At 33.7% G+C, this 22,303-nt stretch overlaps 1 protein-coding gene across 13 annotated transcripts in view; it reads right to left on the bottom strand.

Moving 5' to 3' along the window:
• PTPRK (protein tyrosine phosphatase receptor type K) overlaps positions 1-22,303 on the bottom strand; it is a 554,769-nt gene that overhangs the window by 194,823 nt on the left and 337,643 nt on the right. The window lies entirely within an intron of this gene.

Genomic DNA, 22,303 nt, shown 5'->3' with positions numbered 1-22,303 from the left:
CAGTGCAGTTAGAAGGAAGGCGAGAGGAAAGGAACATGTGTAAAAAGGCAGACAACAGACATAAAAATGAAATTTGTTAAAGAAAAACAGGGAAACAGTCAAGTGTTCTGCATATTTTCCAATATAGCTCAGATAATAAAAATGTTCAAATTGTAAACAATGGAAGTTCAAAGAAGGGAGGATAAAACAAAAGGAGATGAGACTTAAGTTGCCACAAGTCACTAAGAAGAAAATGCAAATGGCCAATGACCAGATGAGATGTTTAAGTTTGGGATAATTAGATATATAATTAAAATAAGTATGAATAGAAACACAAAAGCAGTTTTACACTGAGGCTACCAAAAGTTAACATCTAACAATACTGAATATTAGTAAAGAAGTCTAGAAATTGGAACTTTAACAATTTTGATGGCAAGGATGCTAATGAGTCTCCTATTTATGAGACTTCGGAATGCAATTTGATGATTTTGAGGAAAGGTGAATATGGATATACCAGATGACACTGCCATTTCAATTTTAGTTATATACCACAGAAAAAGTTGCATATGTTTACAAGAAGACATATACAGTACAATGTTCGTAACAGCATTGTTTATAACTGAAATAAAACTGGAAATAATTTAAATGACCATCTAGAGAAGAATGATACTAAACAACAAGTTAGATTTTTCAATCTTTCAGCCATGAAACTAATAAACTAGATTAATACATTTCTAAATGGATAAATATAAATAGGATATGAATAGGATAAAACCTAAATAAGTATTATAAATAGGATAAAACCTAAAACCAAGAGAAAATATTGCTTGTTTTATTTGTTTATATATTTAATACATTTTTCTAAAATACCTTCAAAACACTGCATTCTCTAAAACAACCTACTGGAAAAAACCCAGTCAAAAGGACATATGAAATAAAGAATACATGGATCAATAAGTCGTGGTAAAAGGACTAGTTAAAAACACTTAAATCTGGAACTGGGTTGAAACAGGAGTGAGACTATTTGCTACAAAATGGAAGAGAAATGTTATATAATACAATATAAAATAACAATGTTTCTAACACATTATTAATTACTAATTTTGTAGCAGTGAACTAAGATGTTCATGTTTATAGCAAAAAGTTGAGTTACTATCCAAAATAAAAAAAAAGAAACTGAATTTCAGAAAATAATCATTCTAACCTTTTAATATTTTTCATAATCCATTTTCTTAACTCATATAAATTAAAATATACTTGACCTCATTACTAGATTAATTTTCCCACATTATAACAAATATAACATTCCTTCATAGAAATCTCACAGATGCAATTCTACATGTTTGCATGGAGATACATATATCCTGCAAATTCTATGCATGCGAGGTTATGTTTAGAATTGCCATGAAATCACCCAGGACTTTTTGGCGCTGTACATTAATAAAACTTAAATAAAGGAAGGAACCAAAAGAGGGAATGAAAGAAACACTTAGGATGGGAAAATTTTACCTAGCTGATAGTCATCATTTCAGTTTTACCTTAGTTTCCCATTTTATCATTATATGAAACAATTAAGTATTTATTGTGAAGAACTAGAGCCCATGGAATACATTTTGCCAATTATCTGATCACTCACCCTTACCCTCTCTTTCTCCTCTTTACACACATACCACATACATAAACACATACACGCACATAGAAAAAGATGTTAAAAATGAAGTTCACCAAAAGCTAATGATCATTTTTTCTGCATGATAGGACTTTTAGGTGATTTGGGGTTTTTTCTTTGTACACTTGCTTTCCACCTTTAAAACTGATAGAAATGCAAGAAAAAAATCAAATTAACTTTGGGTACTGAAAACAATTAGTAGAAATAAATTTTATTTTTAAAACATTTGCATACATAAAGTAATACAAAGCAGACCTAAAATGTATACACAGCTAGGAAAGTAAAATAAGCAAGATTTTCATAACTAATAATAAAAGGATTTAAAATTTTTTTCACATTGCCTTCACTAAGACAAATGTTCAAAAATATCTCTGCCTTAACAAAATCCATAATGAAATTTATTATAAAATAATATGGTACTATGAATGAATATCCAAGTATTTATTAAAAATTAATAAACAAAAACCAAATCTATCCTCTTTGTAAAAGTTTTTATCATAAAACATCTGCAGTTCAATGGTTAGATAAAAGATGATAAAAAGCAAAATGGATGTGTAAAAAAAATTTTAAACTAAAACATCAATGAATATTTATCAAAATTCTGCAAGATAAATGGATTTCTAGATTTAGTTCTCAGTTATCAGAGTATTCTAGATCTTGATAAGATAAGGACAAAGTTACTAAAATTCTGATCAACAGGTCTTCCTTTTGGCTTTAGTATTAACTGTTGATAGGAGACGTAGTTTTTAGAAAACCAATTTGCTCATAGCCTCAAGACAAAATAATTTGGTAACAACAAAGAACAGAGAGATACTCACAAGGATTGCCTGAAGGATATGCATTACAGACATTCCTATAGACAAGCACCACTGTATCCCTGAATCAAGCCTGAGCCCCACAGAAGATTTTTTCTCCTATCAAGGTATATTTTTCTGAAGCAACTGATTTATTTTATCTCATGAAAACTGACTTCTGTGGATAAGATCATGGATTTTGGAGACAGAATTGTCTGGATTCATATCCCAGCTCAACGAGTTAATAGTCTTGTAACTTCAGACAAAACACTTGACTTCTCTGAGATTCCTTTTCTGCACATATAAAATAGAACAACATCACCACTTTGGAGGCTCACTGCAATAATTAAATAACAAAATCATATTGCAAAAACCGAGCACAATTCTTAGAATACTATCTGACTGATAAACATTAGTTCTTTCATTATAAATAATATCATAATACTATCATAGTTACTGATTGATACAAATTTTGCTTTTACTACTAATCAACTCAGAACACAATCTATGGTCTCCTTTATTAATACCAGATGCTATGACATAAATATTTGCTTTCCTATTACCCTCTGAATTTATCTATGTATTTCTCCCCTGGTGTCCCTTTTCCCTCATGTTATTTATCAATTTAGTATTTTGTTCAATCTTGTATATTCTAGTAATTATTCTTGAAATTGAGAAGCATGTACCAAATACACATATTCTTTTGTAAATATATAAATAAAAAAATAAAGACTTTTTAAAAATTATTAAGTAAGCTCTACCCCCAATGCAGGGCTCAAACTCATGACCCCAAGATCAAGATGTGCATGCTCTACCAACAGAACCACTTAGGCACCCCATAAAGACTATCTGAATAATGTTTTATATCCTGCAAAATTAACATTGGCAGTATGTTTTCTGTTACCTAAGTTCACTTGGGTTATCAATATCATCAGGAAACAACTTGGAATAGAGTATTACCACTTCAGAATAAAATACTCAACTTGCCCAAAATTAATCCACAATGATAACAAAATAGTTCTTTGGATCAGTCCAGTGTTTTTACCTGAGACGTAACCTGAGCTATGCCTTATACATAAACATGTATGAAAATCTCACTGCAACACAAAATACTATTACAACTTGGTTAGTGAAAAAAGCAAAATGGTACAGAAATATGTACACAGCCAAGAAAAAAAATTCATTTTTAATAGTAAAGATTACACTGACGTATTGTTTGCTGGCAAGCACTCTAACAAATGGAATAAATCTTAAACATACAAGTTTAAATTAAAAAAAGAAACAAACTATACCAGAAGTTAAAAAAAAAAAAAAAAAAGGTTTCTGACATTACTATTTGCCACTGAAAAAGATTGTGGTAATTCATTCTAAACTGAACAATGTAAAATTATTTTCCAATTTGTTATTCTAGCCTTTTTTTTTTTTTTTTTTTTTTGACAGAGAGAGAGACAGCGAGAGAGGGAACAGAAGCAGTGGGAGTGGAAGAGGGAGAAGCAGGCTTCCCGCGGAGCAGGGAGCCCTATGCAGAGCTTGATCCCAGGACCCTGGGATCATGACCTGAGCCGAAGGCAGACGCTTAACAACTGAGCCACCCAGGCGCCCCTCTAGTGTCTTTTTCATCTGAGATATTTTGGCATTCACTTTGTCTTCCATACTACTCTCACCTGGCCCCAGTAGGGTTAAGTTACATTTACAGTAATTGGTTACTATCCAAAGGTAAATAAATGGGTCATACAACTACATGGGTTATAGCAAAATATCCTGTAAAGAAATTATTCCTAAATAATTTTCAAAGAGATTGCATTACCAAGCAGTCTAACTATAGTAAGATTCTCAACTGGTAAGTATTCTAGTAGGACAAAATTTAAAAGCAAATGGACATTTCATAAACTTGATTCTTGCTATAATCACGTGCTGTAGTTATTAATAATATTGCCAATATATGGCTGATGCATTCATTATTTTTTATATTATTTGTACTTATATGCCTTCCCCAAATATAATGCACCTGACCTAGCAATATATTGAATTAAGTACTAAATGAAATTTGCCAGTGCAGTTATAGTCACAATCTATCTTTAAATAAAAACTTAACTAAATTCTAGTCCAAGGCCAAATATTTTCAGTTTTGACATTTTTAAGAATCTAATTTAAAACAACATTGTAAAGAAGCAGAGCAAAGTGGTATTTTTTTAAGCCTGTAAAAAGAAAATGACACTCAGAAGTTGAAATCCCCTCCAAACTAAGTTACTGGAATGAAAAAGCTGCTGAATGATCCGTGAGTGTCAGAAAATATGTTCTCACACCGGCGCAATCTTAGATGTAAATCTTGAGATATGTCCCAAAATGGAGCAGTTAATTTCATTCTCTCATGCATTTTGATTGAAACGGAAAAAGGCTTTTGCTTGAAATCAAAGTGCCCAAACCTAAATTAATTGTAGAGTTCAAAGTACATGACTTTATAAAACCCTCAATTATACCTATTCACAGAAAAATGTGTGTGTGTATCCTGAACTAAATTTTCAATATTAACTTGCAACATCATTAGCACATTTAGTCCTTAAGTGGATCCTTTCTGTTAATATAATCATCCCAGTTTTAAAGCTATGGAAAGCAAGTTCAGAAAGTTTAAATGTTAGTTCAGTTCATGTCTATTGCTAAACACCAATCTCTTCTACTTTGTTTTTGGTAAATTTTCTTCTTAGTAATTATTTTTATAAATGACTTTAAATAATGTTGAGAAGCAATAAAACCAGCTGTAAAGTTATTACCTGATTTTTCTTCTGATTTCATCATACCTTGATTTTCTCACTTACCATATTATATTCAAATTAAGACTTCATACATACAATTTCACTGAGTCTGCAATATTTGATATAGAGGTGGCATAACTTATAAAATCATTCCCTTACTGTTGAGCATTTAGTTTCTTTCCAATTTCCACTACTCTATACCATGTTAGTTTAAAAATATGTGTGTGGGGGGGGCAGTTTTAAGGTGAATTATCACAACTGAGATGACCGATGTAAACATTTTTCTAACAAATGCCACGCACTGTCCAGAACAACATAGGAGAAAATTATTTACATTTGTTTTGAAACACAAAATAAATTAGCAGTGACAAAATGCTGAAATCTTTTGAATGAGTATTTTCAGGTGATCGAAGAGGTTTCTTTCGTTTTGTCTTATTACTCAACATTATTTAAATTAGACGGTGAACAAACTTTTTAAATGACACATGGATTTCTGGAAGTATGAGTGCAGATATCATAATTAAAATTTTAATTTTGAATAACACAAAGTTTTAAATCAATTAGAAACTCCATGCCCTGACTGCTATTAAGTTGACAAAGGAAGCGCGTGGGAGAATATCCACATCTTGGTATCTCTGTCCACATTTAATGTAGATCTACCCACATCAATATCAATATCTATAACGATTTCTATAGTCCACTCTACTGGGAGAGAATGATAAAGAGACTGAAGACGTAGGTACTTCCCAGCCATCTTATTTGGGAAATTAGGAAGAGTATTCATTTTAGTGGGCATTTTCTAAAGACCGTGTATCCTAATTTGTTTAAAATACGAACAGACCTTATGTGCCGTCTTTAGCTCCCAGAGAAATGACCTCTTTCTCAGGAGTGCCACTTTGGGAGTTAGCCCTGAGAATTGATGTGTCATCTGCTAAAGACCTAATGTAATAAGCCTTTCCTGAGAGGTTTATTTCAATGTAATAAGCCTTCCCTGTATGAGAAGATACAGATGTAACAATTAAAGAAGAAACAATTAAACAACTGCATCCATACCATCCATGATTGCAAAGGACATTTTAGGAGACCAAAACCTGTAACTATAAAGTTATCAAAGCAAAATGGCAAAAATGTTCATCTTTCACACCCGCTGACAGATTGTGAAAAGCTTTAAAGAGGCTAGGGTTATAGAAACTGTGTATTAGGCCTTTTTAGAAAAAGAGCCCTCAAAAGAAAGCAACAACTTGGTGAATCCCTATATTGTGCACTGGTAAGCATGGACACGTATGTACACACATAATTGAGAAAAACAATAAATCAAAGAAGCAAACTACACACTTCTAAGAAAAGCTTCCTTCAGGCTCACTGTAAAACATTTCCTTAGTATAATGATATAGCTCATAAAAGAACAAGGAAGAAGGCAGAATCTAAACTCAGGGCAAGAGTGAGGGCAGAGTGGGGTCATGAGAGAAGGAGAGGGGAACGGAAAAATAACAGCTTAAGTAAAATTTTACTTTCCTCAATACAGTTAATCCAAAGTCATTTCAGCCAGCATGTCACAACCTACTTATACATCAACTGGGTTTGAGTGACAAAAATTTGCCAAGCCAAAAGTGATGCAGTATTTGTCAAAAAGACTGAATTGCACTTTCATATTAGTACAAAAAACGACAGTGCATGATGACTGCCACAAGCATGAGGTTGTTTAGGGGATAATTTGGGCACCTTAACAGTAGGTAGTAATGGAAAATGTCTATCTCTTTTTCTTTCCTTTCAAGGTAGGCACTTGTAATGTGCCTTGTTACACTGCCAAACCATTTCTCACTCCAAACTCCTTAAATACCACCTGTCCAAGCTGAAAATATATATATTTTTAACTGAAGACATATGCACTATTCCTTGCTAAAAACCACAATAAAACAAATGCTTTATTGCCCCATTGAAAATTAAAATATCATGCACTATCTGTAATATAGGAGTAGCTCTGTTTCGCTGTTCTGCTAACATAGGAACACATTTATTTCTCTGTTTTACAGAATTTTGATGGCTGTTATATTAAAGGGCTGTAATAATACCCTTTTACTTGTTGAAAGAATGTTTTCTAACTCTAGAAGAATTTCTTCATCAGATCAAGTCTTGATTTTTAGATAACAGTACTATTATCCAATTTTAACTTTATTATTACAAATATATGTATACATATTTCTGTCAAAACATATTTCCAGGAGCTTAGCAGATTTCCAAATCTGACACTTTCTCTCATAGCCAATTTCATATCAGAGGCGAGACTTGTTAAAATATAATAAAGGAATTGATCAACCAATTTTAGAATATATTGTGAGAGTCTTTTTGCTAAAATTGCACACAACTAAATAACTGATTAGACTAAACATGACTTTAAAAAAGGCTTACTGATTACAAAATTATAATTATAAAAATATTATAACTGAAATAAAAAGTGGTCAGCTAAAAAAGTAGAAATGCAACTTAACTAGCCCATATAATGAGCATTATATTCAAAGACTCACGAATCATTTAAGGAATGAATCACTAAAGATTCCCCATTTTTGTTTTGATAATAGGCAATTGTGGAGTCATTTCCTTAAAACGATATTTGTACTGCTGTTTTATAATACAGTCTCAATCTTGCTGACCTACTTTTTAGTTTATAAGAACATTCCACTAAAATCTGACACAGTAGAAACACTTATTTTCTGCTCTTCGCTGAAACAGATAGGTGCTCGATTCCCCACCTCTGGTGAAAATCCTTGGATACTCTAGATATTTAAGTTTGTTCTACAGAGCCTTCTGATTTAAAGGTTTAAACAACCAGACTAATTATTTTTAGCTCATTTTCAAACTCAAGTGTAGAATTTGATACAACACTGGAAAAAAACAAGTTGTTATAACTCAAAGTTCTAGTAAGGTATCTGTACAAGACAGTTTGTCCCATACTAGCATTGCAAAGAAATGAGCACACCAGCACTGCTGTTAATCCCTCGTACACGTGACCCTCTCCTGTCATGGTATGGGGGTCCCTGAGAGCTCCAATGCTGCAGAAGAGCACCATGAATCTTTGAGGTGAGCCACCATGAGAGATCAGCAAGCAATACAGGAAAGAAGATAGAAGTGAACTCAACAGGGCGCCTGGGTGGCTCAGTCAGTTAAGCGTCTGCCTTTGACTCAGGTCATGATCCCAGGGTCCTGGGATTGAGTCCCACTTTGGGGTCCTTGCTCAGTCGGGAGTCTGCTTTTCCCCTCTCCCTCTGCTGTGAGCTCTCTCTCAAGTAAATAAATAGAATCTTAAAAAAAAAAAAAAAGTGAACTCAACAGACATTAGCCTATTTGCAAGTTTGCCCAGAATCAGCTGGTGAAAACCAACACTAAACCATTCTGCCCTTGGCATAATGCTCTGAGCTGCCCATCATGGGGAACACTTAAATTGTATCTAAGAATGTCACAATTAGACAAACTAATCAGTCTTTACAAAACACACACTGTTGAACAAGCTTAATGTATTTGTGAATATAAAATGCTGTGTATTTTAAAGTTGGTTCTTTGCAAAAACATTAACAGTTTCAGTAATCTGGACAGTTCATGCAGTAAGATACTAATGTATATAGTATAAAATAATATAATAGTATAATCCCCCCCAAAAGAGTATAATTTTTTCATGTTGTTGAATAAGACATACCTGAATTTCTAATTCAAGAAAAGAATACCCATGACTCCCAACACCATGAAAGAAAGCGTGATGACACCCAAATCCAAATATCCTGCTCTCTAGCTTCTCTACTTACCTGTAGACAAATGAACGTAACTGCCTACCCAGTATCTCACTGAGAAAACTAAACACGGTGACTTTTCTTCTAACATTTTCCCCAAGGTTTAAGACCTGTCACACTGTACCTTATTTTCCAAGCCATGATTCACTTCCAATGTGTCACAAAATTTGACTGATTGCACCTCTCAAATCTCTTTCAACTTTGCCTCCTCATTGGAATTCTTATCTCCACTGCTTCAGTTCAGGCACTGATCAATTTTTCCTTAGACTGAGGTAACAGCCTTCTAATCTCCCTGAAATCTCCCTTCAATCCTTTTCCTAAACCACCACTAGAGAAATTTTTTTTTTTTTAAGATTTATTTATTTGAGATAGAGAGAGGAGGGGCAGAGGGAGAGAGAATCCTGAAACACACTATCCGCTGAGCGCGGAGCCAGATGTGGGGCTGGATCCCAGGATCCTGAGATCATGAACTGAGCCGAAATCAAGAGCCAGTCACTTAACCGACTGAGCCACCCGGGAGCCCCAGTAGAGAAATATTTCTAAAACACCCCGAATCATTCTAGACATTTTAATTTAAAAAATTCAAATTACTTATTCTTTTAAAAATCATTCCCTACAACAAAATATTTTAATGTATTAGTTGAAAAAATTAAGATGGACAGATGGATAAATAAAAAAAATGGATAGGTGGACTGATATGTGATACGGTAAATATAGCAAAAGGTAAATTATAGTGGTAGATGTATGGGTATTCAGCACATAATTCTTTTAGATTTTCTGCAAATTGTAATGCTTGAAATACCAGAGAAAAGCTATTTTTAATGAAATGGCTTATATTTATTGTGTAGTAATGTAGTAATGCCTAATATTTGTGAGCGTCTTATGTGCTAAGTGGCATTTTTCCATGCATTATTTCTAATGGTGTGCAAAAATATTTAACATTTTGGCACGTTTTTGATTCTCCAAAAAATAGAGGAGGTGGTGAGGGGAAAAAGCTCTGATTTGTTGCATTTGCCAATATCCATGCTGTAACATTCTGGCTACAGTTTTAAGCTTCCCAAGACTGAACTGGAGGAGATAAGCATTAGCATATCATCATATATTATCTCCAACATACACATAAAATAGACATAAATAGCTGGAAGAACATAGATAATGGTGCAATATATTAAAATAAGGAGAAAGTTTTGAGTACACATTACTTTTGTTCAAAATATAATTGGCATAATTTTAAGTTTATATAATTCAATTTTTAATAATAATTTAACAAAATTCCTAAAAATTTAACAATCAATTCTCTGCTTTAGCACATCACTGATTATCTGACAAATACCAAATTGGGAAGGTTCAATTATTGACCATTATTTTACAGATGACAGTATGAAACATTGAAGAGATTTAAATTACTTGCCCAATAGTAATTATTAGAGCCAGCTTTCAATCTAGATTTTACTGCCTCACAAACCTTACCTCATAACTGCTAATTCTCCCAGTCTTCTGTCTGATGAAATTCTACTCATACTTCAAGGCTCTTTTGTGCTTCCGGAGAGCTTAAAAGCATCTCTATTATAGCACTTATCAGTCTAATTATGTATCTACATGCCCATCTTCTAACCTCTCCAGGCAGCTCTGCATAGAAATTCACTCAGGCAGCCTGGATTTGCATCCAGGGGAGTTCACACTAGTGCCTGACACCTGATAAGTACTCACTACCTGTGAACTATTATGACCATGATTCCTTAGACTTCGAGAGCTTATGGATCAGTCTTTGTCTAAGAATACCCAACACTTAAGGCAGTGTCCGGGACATAGGAGACAGTCATGTAAAAGAACCAAGAAAGTGCAATAGGAATGACAGTCTTGGTTTTCTCATCAAATAGCTTTTGATACTGAGCAAATCACTTCACTACTGTATCCAAGTGCGCAGAATGGTAATAAATGGGGGAAATTGGACTTGATTAATTCTCAAGTATTTTATTGCACAAAAACGTCATGGCTGCATGCATACCCTTGCAGCTGCCAGTAAAGTGCATTGATACAATACTTACATAGTAATTGAGCAATATGTGTCAAAAATTTTTCAGCCACGTAGAAGAAAGATATGTGCAAAATTCTTATTATAGCATGTACAACAGCCGATCACTGGAGTCCAAAATTTCAGTAATAAAAGAGTGGTTAAATACATTCTAGTACAAAGATCCAATAGAATATTATGCAGTCATTAAAAGTGATGGTTAGAATATCCTCTAGAATGACAAGAAATGAATTAATACGATGGCAAGTAAAATAAGCAGAATGTAAAATTGTATATGTCCTATACTTACAACTTAAAGAAAAAAACATAGGCATAGAGAAAAAATAATACTGCATCGACAAAAATGACAACAGTTTTATCAACATTGTGGCATTAGAGTTGTTCTTTGAAAAAATTCTATTTGCAAAATTTTGTGTAATGCTCCGTTATATATAATTTATAAAAACAATTTGAGTGTTTGAATTCTAATGAAATCTCTACAAAATCTGCACCCCTGGCACCTTTCTTCCTCCTAAGGAGAGGGGAGCTGGTTGGTTTAGAGAGCAGACACATTCGTAACACACACATGCGTATGTTGCAGAATTCACCAGAGAAGAGAAAGAGAACTCTGGAACAATGATTCTGCCTTTCAGTATTCCTCAGAAATGTAATTTTTAAGGTAGTGTCCAAACTGCTAAAATTGATTGTGAAATTTTAAAAGAAAACCTAAATTAGTTCAATTAAGCTTAAAAACCAACTATTAATTCAATGAGCCGATCTTTTCCAAAAGTAACTGGTTCACTGACAGAACTTAGCCTTAAAAATGAGTTTTTCCCCCAGTGGAGAGGAAGCCAGAAGTAAAGAGGAGACAGAATTTAGAGGATTATCTGAGCCAGCTGGAAGGAAGATTCAGAGAAAACCTTTGCTCCCAGTTGCTTCCAAAAACAAGCAGAGTTCTGCATTCTGATGGATTTACTGTGAGGTGGCAACATAAGGGAAAAATAAACAACCCCACTGAAGTGAAAGTGAATAGAATGTTGAGTTGCTTTCCACATCCTGTCACTTGTTAGTAGTGGTCTAGCTACGTATTAACAAAGTTACCTGTTAACACTGCTTTTAAAAATGAGATAAATAAGAAATGTTGTCTTCTCTTCACCAGTTTATGTCTAGCTCTCCCACAGTGTCTGGTAGGGTTTCAAAATTCATTGACTAAATCATCAAGGAAAACAAAACCACTGGCCCAACCCATCAGAGTGTACAGGCTGCTTTGAATTAAAAGGACAAAGCTTCATCCTCGACAGCAGTATTGTGCTTCATGATGACATCTCCCTGGAGACAGAATAGCTGTTGTCATCTTCATTTTGCAGTTCTTAAATTACAGAGCAAGTTCCAATATACTTGTCCAAATTCACAAATTCATCAATATACCAATTTGTTTCTCAGTTACGTTAGCTTTTCCCCCAAAGCACTGTGCTTTAAAATGCCATCATATAAAGGTGATAAGATGAATGACGGCTTAAGATAATATTGTTTAGTATTGGAGAAATTAAAACTAAACATTTTCTTAAGTTCCCTATATTGTTATAATTTACTGAATGGCAAAAAAGGAGTTAAAAATCAATGAAGTATCTAAGGGCTCCTGGGTGCCTCAGTCACTTTAGCGTCTGACTCTTGGTTTCAGCACAGGTCATGAGCTCATGGTCGTGGGATTGAGCCCTGTGTTGGGCTCTGCGCTCAGCACGGAGTCTGCTTCAGATGCTCTCCCTCTCTCCCTCTCTCAAATAAATAAATAAAATCTTTAAATAAATAAATAAAAATCAATGAAGTATCTAATGAAAACTTTTCAAAGACTACTGCCACTTATATTTCAATACAAGATATCCATTCCTTTATTCACCCCTGTAAGGTCTATCGTAGAATAGAAAAACTTCTAGAAAACCCAAATATTATGATTTCCAATAAATGTTACCCTGAGTGTTGAGCAAGTACTTTAGGTGCTCTTGACTTAAAGGAATACCTAGTAATTGGTACAGAAATTAATTACTCTTAAAAGGGGAGCCTACTATATATATTGTTTTGATAATAAATTATTACAGATGCACATGCAACATCAGTACAAAATGTATGATGTGTATAAATTCTGAGGGGTGGATATAACATGACTGAATACAGTACCTACTTAGAAACAAGGTAACAGGTAAAAACAAACTATTTTTCGGAATGATTATTATTCTTTATTGTGAAGGACTATGTGGAGGTGGGAAATTAGCAAACAAGCTAGAGAATGACACATGAGTTACTTAAACTCAAACTTTACCCACATGATTTGGCTAAGACAATTAAAATGGACATCACTCAATGATTTCTAGGCCATTTCATATGTAGTGACAGCTGAATTTGCAAAGATCTTGCTTAGGGTGACATGGAAGGCATGAATTTCTGCCCTTTGAAGTTCATTTTTTATTAGGTTCACAAAGTATAATATAACTTACAAAACTCAAGATTAGAATTCACTCATTATTTCTTTCCCTTGAATATGCTTTTTCCCCTCTGCAGTTTATATACAGGCTGGTGGAGAGGAAAGAGCACTGAGGAGCATCGCTACAGCAATAATTATTAGCTATAAAAAGGCCATATCTTGTAGGAAGACAGTGAAGACCAGGAAATGAGATTCTATGATGACCCTATCTTCAGATTTAGTTAAGAGTCAAGTTAAATGATAAAAATAACGAGATACATCTTTATGAAGTCATTTTTTTTCTATACAAGAAACTGTACGAAGTGGCTAACTTTGTACTCTCCAAATCACTAATTATAACTAGGATGAGTCTGGATACGTGAGTTCCAAAATAATCATGAAGGCCATACTCCTCCCCACCAACCCTGCCCAAGAAAATGTGACTGCATGTTTGTTTGGTTGGTTGGTGTTTTGTTTTGTTTTGTTTTGTTTTTTTGGCCAGAACCTGATTTGAGAGTTTTCTTCATTATTCCAAAGCAAAGAAAATAAATTATAATTTAAATAAGGAAGTAAACAGAGAGTGATAATTAAAAGCGGAGGTAGGTTCTCTGGGTAAAAAGGAAGAATATCAAGGACAAGTCTATGCATCAGTGTAACTATCTAAGAGAGGTCTGAAGCTTACAGGCTGAGTCTCTGGAATTCATCTTCATAATTAACACATACCTTAGTGTTTATCTGGATCCATAGCTTTTTAATTCTACCTAGGTCATATTCTTCTCCAGACACTCTTGTGTTATTATCATTTAAGACATTATTAATATATCATTTTATTTTTATTTCTACTCACCAATATCAAATAAAAGACCTAAGGTTGGAGGGGAAATCCAGGACATTTAATGGGACTGATGCTGTTATTTAAATCATTTCCACCTGTCAGCTTTATTGTAGTATGCAAAATTCAATAAAAACAAATGAAGCCAATAAAAAGAGTACTTAATGATACCGCTAACAGACTCAGCATGTGGTAAAGTACTATGGATAAATAAAAAGTGTCATTTTCACTGGTTACCAAATGCTTTCTAGCAACAAAGTCAGAAGACAATCTTAAGTTGACAGCAACACAACTCTCTTTAGTTAATTATACAGCTACTAATCATGTACCCTGTAAGAAAATGTGCCATGAACTGTATGTCGGTTAACTGTACATCCCATGCATGAGGTTAAAAACATAAGAGTTAGTAGAAAAGATGATTTCATATTTGTTCAACTTTCATGACCCTTATGCTGGGAGTTCCTAGCATTACAGACCATTGGAAGAGTTAACAAAAAATGATTACATTCTAAATCTCTCTTTCTCTCCCTCCCTCTCTCTATGGAAATTTTGAATATATGTATATCCCATGGAAATTTACAATAACATTTCTATAACCCTTGGGCCCCAGATAATTCAAAACAACCAAATTACTTTGATGATTTAAATCAGAGTGTGACTTATATTTTCCATTTAATACCTCCATCTGTGCATAAACTTGTCCTATGTGTTGATACAAAGGAAAGAGAGAAGGCAAATCATCCATATGGTGACTATTGGCTGCTCATTGTTTTATGCATTATTCCAGTTAAGGAATTAGGGATAAGGTTACAGGTTCATTAATCACAAGCGTTAATCCAGCTCTGTTCAGAAAATAAAGGTTGATACTGTTTTCAAACATATTGCTTGGAAAAAATTATTTTCCAATCAGAAATTATCCCTCTCAACCCTGGATTTCCAAAGTACTTTGTATTTCTATTATACCACTTATTACATTCGTCTTCTTATTGTGATTCTAACACTAGATTGTCAGTTCCTTAAGAGCCGGAATTCTGTTTTATGAATGTTGTTATCTTCTGCGGTCTTAAGTGTGGCAACGTATACAACTTTGACCCTCAATAAAATTTATACTCCATCAGCTACACAGTAGCTCTTGAATTTCTCTGCAATCTTTCACAATTTTCTCCTCTAAAATAATGTGTTATGTCATGGAAATTGCATGCATATTAATAACACTGGACAACGAACTTATCTGAAAAAGAAAAGTGAATCAAACAATAAAGTTAGATCACCTATTAAATGTCTTTAAAATCCCTTTAATAAAAGGAACTTTCTTGATTATTAAGAATGAAAATATTATCCAGGAATTTACAGATATCCTCTTTCTGATCTAAGATGAGAGAGATATGTTGTAGAGAAAATTATACCAGGGTTATTTTTTTATTATTATAAGCAAGTTTTCATGGTCACTCTGCCTCCAGTCTTTCCTTAGCTCTAACTCATCTTCCACAGAGATGGAATAATCTTTCTGAAAGCAAATCTAGGAATGTTAGTCTGCTTCTTAAAAACAACAGGATAGCAGTCTGGATTACCTTAGACCTGGCCACATGCCACCTGCAGGCTGGTTCTACCACAGCCCTGAGTTACCCAAAGCTCTACCTTATTTTCAGACCCAAAAAAACATCAACAGTATTTACGACTGGGTTAAACATAGGTTTCCTCTATTTTTAACTCTATTTTTCTGATTTTTTTTCTGCCTTAAAAATGCAGTCAATTTTTAAGATCCATCTTTTATGTTTTAAAGCCATCCTTTCTTGGTGACAGCTTTTCTTAAACACTCCCTTGAAAAAGAACAGCTTCTTCTCCTAAATTTCTATCACTTTGCATTTCACTCTGTGTTTATAAGTCTGTGCCTCAAGACTACAAGGGGCTTAAGTGCAAGACATTGCTTGTGTAACTTTGAAGACCTAGTACTTAACCCAGTGCTGTTAACAAAGAAAGAAGCCAATAAAAGTTTTTCTGAATAAATAAATGTCTTTCCAACTGAAATACCCTCTACAAAATCTGAAAAGCAAAATCAAAGTATTATGCACTAAGAAGAAATAAATCTAAAAAAGGATTTCAGGCAAGAAATAACAAGTGTTGGTGAATATACGGAGAAAAGGAAACACTTGTGTACTGTTGATGAGAATGTAAACTGGTGCAGCCACTATGGGAAACAATATGGAAGTTCCTCAAAAAGTTAAAAATAGAACTACTATATGATCCAGCAATTCCACCTCTGGGTATTTACCCAAAGAAAACAAAAACCACTAATTCGAAAATATATGGGCACCCTTATGTTCACTATTATTTACAGTAGCCAGGATATGGAAACAACCCAAGTGTCTACTAATGGATGAATGGATAAAGAAATTGTGGTGTACACACATGTGTACATACACACACACACACACACACACACACACACATGGATATTACTCAGCCATAAAAAGAATGAAATTTTGCCATCACAACAACATAGAACTTGAGGGTCTTATGATAAGTGAAATAAGTCATGAGTATGTAACGTACAGGTTGTGACTATGGTAAATAATATTGTACTACATATTTGAAAGTTGTTAAGAAAATTGAAGAATTATTTTCCATTATTTTTCTTATGGCTTTTTATCTTTAGTTTTTTTTTTTTTACTTCAATATTAATAGCACTGCCTTTTGGAATTCTTGCTCAAAAACAAAGAAGCTGCATAAATATCATATATAAGAAATTAATACATTTAAAAAAAAATTAAAACAAGCATTAATTACAAGCCTTCAATTTAAATCAAACAGTATGTCATTCTTACACTGCTAAACCATACAAATTCTTATAAGAGTTCTTTATTTTGTTTTAACCTCAAGGCTGAGTTTCAATGATAATTAGTCTTTGTGATTGATAACTATCTTAGACCATGGTAAAAATCAATATATGGTTCCATTTTGCTGATGGAGCTATAGCCAAAAGACCCAAATTTAATTCCTCACCTTGTGGTTTCCTGAATATGCCTGAGTATTATTTTGTTTGTATTGTTTTGTTTTCCATTGTGGATTTATAAGAGAAAAAAATGCATTTTTAGTAAATGTTTACCTTTAAAATAACACACTCTCCTTGCCAATGCTTCATAGATCTACATGTTTCACTAAAACTTGCCAAGAGCATTGAACTTCAATGTAAGAGTAGAGTAATTTTCCCAACTGTGTAAATATATTACGCTCTGGACACCCTGAACTCTTGACCTTCCCTATGAGGGTGATGTTGCTAAAATGTCAGTTAATCACAAAACAGTGCCACAATGCGTTACCCAGAAGCAGTAGGCAATTTAAAAGAGCAATTTTAACATGCAGTTGCCAAAGCATGCAATGAAGACAATTTCTGATGATGGTATATTTTATTTCCATTTAATAAGAGAAAAATAAACTGTATTTTCTTAGCTTCTACACCAGATGGTATACCCAGAGGAAACTGACACAGAGAAAAAACAAGCATACTTTCTTTGATTGTTCAATGGAGTTTTTGAATTACTTCCCATTTAAAACAACTTCCCATTTATACCTTTTTTTAAAATTCATAAAATGCCTGAAGAAGCATTTCATGAACAATAACATGGGTCAGGCTGTAAGCTAACAGTGCAATAATCATACCCCTCAGGTGCACAGAGAAGCGGGATGCAAGCGTAGGAGGCCACGGCCACCAGAGGCTGTAATTACCACCTCTCCTAACTTGAGAGACCCCGAAGCAGGTAATTGCACTTACCAAATGATTTAAATGTACTTTAGAAAGAAAACAAAACAAAACAAAAAATAGCTTTGCAACTAGGCAGGACATTTTCAGAAAAGGATAAAATAAAACAATGTTTTACACCTCTTTAACTGTTTAAGACAGTTAAAACACAGCATATATTTGAGTGTTAAGCACAGTAATCAGTTGTGCTTCCAATAAAAGTGAAGTGGCAAGCATTAAACTATGTTTCTCAGGGAATAAGTTAGCCATGCAGATACTATTTTGTAAAAATATACATTCCTCCCAGATTTTACCTCTTATACTTTCATTTAGGCATGCCATATTCTTCTGAAGGAGGGGGAAGGGATCACCCATACTAGGAGAAAGAGGGAAAAGAATTCAAGCTTTTCAAGTACTAGGAAAATATGTTTTGAGTCCTAGCTGCCCAGCTGTCTGACACTAGATAAGTCATTGTTTCGTTTTGTTTTGACTGAGTCTTAGATTCACCAGCTACAGAATTGGGAAAATAATATATCTACCTCATAGGTGTGAAAATAAAGTATCATGATAGAGTCACTTCATATGCTGATTATAAAGCAAAAATAACCAATACTTCACCATGAAAATCTACATTTCTATTTTAAAATACAAAATTTACTCATTAATCCACACAAATAAAACCATTTGACTAACTTACTGTAAAATTATTTATTGACAAATTTCTGCCAAGAAAATAAAATTCGCTACTGCCAGAAATAAAATTTTAATGGCTTAAATACATTAAAATGGGATATTTAACATAGTAAATAGTAACGAATTCACTCTTTGGTACTCAGTAGTAGTCAGAGAATGTTCCTCTGTGATGCACCAAAACAAAAGAAGAATTTCTAAGAGGCAGAAAATAATCCTCATTCCTTTGTTATTTTACAAGAAATTCATGTGAAATTTATATCAGACACAAAGACATAGCTGAGAAGTCCTTATACTTACTTCTAAGGCTTCCTGATTGTCAACATGCAGGGTGTATTAATATTGCTATGTCATAATAATCAGCATTTATTCAACCATATGATATTAACACTACAACTACAGTGTGGCACTCTCCTAGCCTGGATTAAAATGGAATGTAGAACCAGTATTCAGAGCGTGCACAAATTAATAGAATGAAATGGGAACTTTTTCAAAGGTTACTTTTAGGATTTCAAAGGAATCATTTCCCCAGCTTGTGAAAAAATTTTAGGCTTCTGAAATCAGCTACTATCACAGTTAGCATTAAGTTGTGTTCTATTTTGTGTTACAGGATACCAGGCTGAGGCCAGTGGAGGTGCTGGTTAAGGCGGAGAGATCTTAAATTTGGAGAAAGGAGTATGCACCTTGAAGAAGGAAAGCAGATGGACATCATACTTTCACCATCAATACTGCCCTGCATTTAGATATACAATATTTATCAATTACCTCCAACTTCTGCTTTTCAGAGATTATTTAAAAATTAACACAATATATATTTCCATAAGCTTCCCCCCTTTTCTAATAATAGAGGAAGATTAGTAGATATTCCTAATAAAACAGTAACTAGTTTCTCTCAAATCCACAATGTATTTGAAAATCTAAGCACTTTTCTTAGCCATAAAAATATGCACCAAATACGTATCCTAAGGACATTTATAAATGAATAAACATATGTGACAAAGACTCAACACATATGAAAGATAGTTTTAAAAACAAATAAACTTTCTACAGTTGGAAGTAAAACTATAAGTGTCAGTGAGCCCTGACACCATTTTATGCCACAGGGCCCACAAATTATATGTTTCTCAAATAAAGAATTAGAAAAAAAAAAAGAGCACTATAATTCCAAAATGTCAAGACATTTATAAACTTGAAAGCAACTATGAGTGTAAGTTATTTTTACTCTAACCCCTCCCACATAGATAAGGTTTTTCTCAAAATAAAATACCTCAAAGCACTTTATAGTCATATTTTTACTTATTGCAGTCAATATGCATTCTCAACATAAGCATTCAATAGGGATAAATCAATGCTCATTAACATGCTGTTTTCATCCACTTAATACAGCCTAACTAGCTTTAAAACACAATCTCATATATATGCAGTCTCCATTGGCTCACACACCAATGGCCAATTTCAAGTAATTCCTGGTTAAACAAAAATCACATTAACAATATATTGGGTGGTACTGCTAAATTTTAATGTCTACTTTGATGAAACCCTTTTAAAAATAAGAAAACAGATGAGATATTTAAAAGAAAGAAGTTTGGGCACAGAAGTCAAAAAGAAGTTATCAGCAAGAGCCAAATTACGGAAAGAGCCCAAATGTCTACCGACTGATGAATGGATAAAGAAGATGTGGTATATATGCAATGGAATATTACTCAGCCGTAAAAAAAAAAAAAAAAAAAGAATGAAATCTTGCTATTTGCAATGATGTGGATGGAGTTAGAGAGTATTTTGCTAAGCAAAATAAGTCAGTTGGAGAAAGACAGATACCATATGATTTCACTCTTATGTGGAATTTAAGAAACAAAACAAATGAACATGGGGGGAAGAAAAAAAAGAGAGGCAAACCAAGAGACAGACTCTTAACTATAGAAAACAAACTGAGGGTTAGCAGAGGGGAGGTGGGTGGGAGGATGGGTGTAAATAGGTGATGGGGATGAAGGAGGGCACTTGTGATGAGCACTGGGTGTTGTATGTAAGTGATGAATCACTAAATTCTACACCTGAAACTAATATTGCACTGTATGTTAACTTGCTGGAATTAGAAGAAAAAGTGGGGGGACTTACTGGGGGGAGAGAAGTCAAAAAGAAGACCACTGGAATAGTAAATTACTGTTCATTATTTTAATTTGTATATATCTTATAAAGATTAAAGGTAGAAGGAAAGGTAGTTTTATTAGAAAACATGTGTAGACAATATCCTCAGTAAAATGAACTCCATTGTTCATCTTTTTATGTTAACATGGGGTATTTAATTTTGGAAGACAGAGTGAGTGTTTCCTTAATTTCTACAATGTCTCCTCTCCAAATTATTTCTCTGACTAGCTGAGGTTGTGGCGTCCACTTACTTCCCCCTCAGAAAAGTCATCTACTATAATCAGAATAATTTGCCACATACCTAGAATGAAGACTGAGCTGCACAGAAAATTTAAAAAGCAAATTGTGTGATTTAGGCTGAGCCATGGAGACTTAACCAATATCTTCTAGGTCAAGCTGCCTATCAACCACAGAATCAATGTACAAGACCAAACAGCAAATAGTAAACTCTCTGTTGTCTAAATCAATTGAGCAGTTAAACTCCCTGTTAGTAAGCATCTTTCAATATAAACATATAAAAATTTATATGTAAACATTAATATATTAAAATTGAGTTGGAATTTAAAATATTTAAAGATGACAGTATTATCAGGTAATTTCATGGGTTTTGCTTTGATTTTAGATCAGTTCTCTTGGTGAGTAGTCCCGGAATATTGTAAAAACAGAAATACTATAAACGCCAAACACATGTTCAAGAAACAAAAGCCATTTTATAGGCATTTACATTTTCACAGATCCCTACGGTCTTAGTTTTCAATTTTCCGAACCTAAATCATTAAATGTTCAGGACGCATAGATCCATGCACTAACTCTGCAGGTGTTTCAACATAATGCTTGATGGTTAAAAAATGGCTCTTCCAACTCAACTAAAAATTAAACTACTTTCAATAATAAATTAAACAATACACTTAAAAATGCACTCTAATAACTGAGACAATTAAACTTTACAGTGGCTTTTAATAAATAGCTAACAATTTCTCCCATTATAACAACATACTATAATTAGGAACTGGGATTTATATTTATATATTACTTTTTATTTTGCTTTTCATCCTTTCCTTGTGTTTCGTCCTTATGCTATTATTTTCATCACTTTGTTTCAGGCACGGGGAGGGCAATTAACAAGCCTCTGCATATTATACAGCTGGGTGTCAAGCTGTTGAGTTAATCCTCAACAACAGGTTTTCTGAGTAGAAGAGTTACCTCTCCAAGGCCTGGTTCAGAGTAACTTTTTAATCTGTATTATCAGATATGGCCTCTGCTCTGCCCATAACAATACTACCAAGGGAGACAATCTCCACATAGCTGAAAGATATTCAGCATTTGCTGGAATTGCCAAAGTTTTCTCTCTCAATGGTAATAGTACCTTCACCGATATCTGTCACAGATTTTGGACTGAACACAAGCAAGCTGAGCAAAATTGCCACACGAGAAAATACTATGAATTC

This window comes from Phoca vitulina, unplaced genomic scaffold (genome assembly GCF_004348235.1).
Source record: "Phoca vitulina isolate PV1807 unplaced genomic scaffold, GSC_HSeal_1.0 scaffold9, whole genome shotgun sequence".
Taxonomy (NCBI): Eukaryota; Metazoa; Chordata; class Mammalia; order Carnivora; family Phocidae; genus Phoca; species Phoca vitulina.
The sequence above is the reverse complement of the archived record's forward strand: the minus strand, read 5'-3'. Positions and strand labels throughout refer to the sequence as shown.